Source organism: Rhinopithecus bieti, unplaced genomic scaffold (assembly GCF_001698545.2).
Source record: "Rhinopithecus bieti isolate Rb0 unplaced genomic scaffold, ASM169854v2 scaffold_24193, whole genome shotgun sequence".
Classification (NCBI taxonomy): Eukaryota; Metazoa; Chordata; class Mammalia; order Primates; family Cercopithecidae; genus Rhinopithecus; species Rhinopithecus bieti.
Window position 1 is genome coordinate 202,337 of NW_016811043.1, and position 2,014 is coordinate 204,350.

The window sequence follows — 2,014 nt, forward strand, 5'->3', positions numbered from 1 at the left end:
ATTTTTGTTGATTGAATAAATGAAATACGAGTGTATTAAAATTTAATTGCATCATGGAAAATTATAAAATGAAAAACACTGGGAAAAGGTAAGAAAGATTTTATTTTATGCAACTAGTGTGTATATAAATTCATAAATTCATTCCATGTACCTTTTGAGCCTGTGTATGAATTTTATATGACTGCATAACAAATTGTCACAAACACTGGCTTTAAACAGCACCCATTTATTCATTTATTTTTAGAGACAGAGTCTGCCTCTGTCATCCAGGGTGAAGTGCAGTTGCACAATCATGGCTCACTGCTACCTCAAACTCCTGGGCTCAAGGGATCTGCCTGCCTCAGTCTCCAGAGTAGCTAGGATAACAGGCAAGTGTCACCATGCCCAGCTAATTAAATTTTTTTTCCTTTTTTGTAGAGAGGAAGGTCTCATCAAATTGCCCAGACTAGTCTCAAACTCACGGCTGCAAGTGATTCTCCTGAGTCATTCCCTCAAATGTTAGGATTACAGACATCAGCTACCACACCAAGCCAAGCAACACCTATTTATTTGTTTACAGCTCCTTAGAAATCCCGGCATGATGTGGATAGGGTCTCTGTTCAGGGATTCCCAAAGCTGTGTTTTCATTTTGAGTTCCTCCTTCAAGCTTATGCAGAGGTGACAGAATTCACTTTCTGGCAGTTGTAGGACTGAGGTCCCTGTTCCTTGCAGACTGTCAGGATGGGGAGGAGCGAGGGCTGTACTCAATTCCTGGTTCCCACCACTGTTCTTTGCCACACAGCTCCTCCATTTTCAAAGTCCATAGTGCAGGAAACCACTCACGCTGAATTCCTCTCACACTGTGAATCTCTATGCTCAGGAAGAACCCAGTCCTTTCAAGGGCTCACGACATGAGGACAGCCCAAACCAGGATAGTCCCTGTCTTAAAGTCAACTGATTTCGGACCTTAATTATATGTGCAAATATCCCTTCACAGCAGCACCGACATTAGTGTTGGTCGAGTAACTGGGGGAAGGTGAATGACCAGGGGGTGATTTTTGGAGGCCATGATAGAATCAGCCTAGCATGGCCTGGATCTTTCTTTTGTGTTTAATTGGGATATAGTTGGAAATTGAAATTCAAATAAAACAATCACTGTGAATGGTAATAAAATACATCTTATCTAGCCATTGAAATTCTTCTTACCTCTTAAAACCAAATGAAATGTTTAATGTCTTATAATTAATTTAAGCCAGGTGCCATGGCTGACGCCTGTAATCCTAATATTTTCAGAAGCAGAGGCAGAGGCAAATCGCTTGATTCCAGGGGTTCAAGATCAGCCTGAACAACATGGCAAAACCCCTATCTCTACAAAAAATACAAAAAATTAGCCAGGTATGGTGGTGCATGCCTGTACTCCCAGGTACTGGATGGCTAAGGTGGGCAGATCACTTGAGCCCAGGAGGTTGAGGCTGCAGTGAGCTGTCATCCTTCCAAGGCACTCCAGCCCAGGTGACAGAGCAAGACCTTTTCTCAATAATAATAGTAAATGTAGAGCAAATGAAAATTAAAGTGCAATAATTTTTCCTCTCTTATGAAGCTATATTAGTTATTTACTGTTATTTAACAAATTATTTAAATTTAGCAGCTCACAACAACAAATATTTATCATCTCCTGCAGTTTCCAATGGTCAGGAATCCCAGGGAGGTTTCCCTGAGTGCTTCTGGCTCAGGGCCTCTCACAAGGTTACAGTCCAGCTGTCAGCCAGGGCTGCATTATCTCAGGGCTTAACTAGACTTTAAGATTCACATGAAACATGGCTCACTCACATGGCTATTGGAAGAGGCCTCAGTTTCTTGTTGTCTGGTCCCAGAAGGCCTCAGTTCCTTGTTGCCTGGTCCCAGGAGCTCTCACTTCCTAGCCACATGGACCTTTCCACAGGGCTACTAATGACACAGCAGCTGGCTTTCCCCAGAGTTCATGATTCCAGAGACAGAGAGAGCAAAAAAAGCCACAATGCGTTTTATGTTTAAC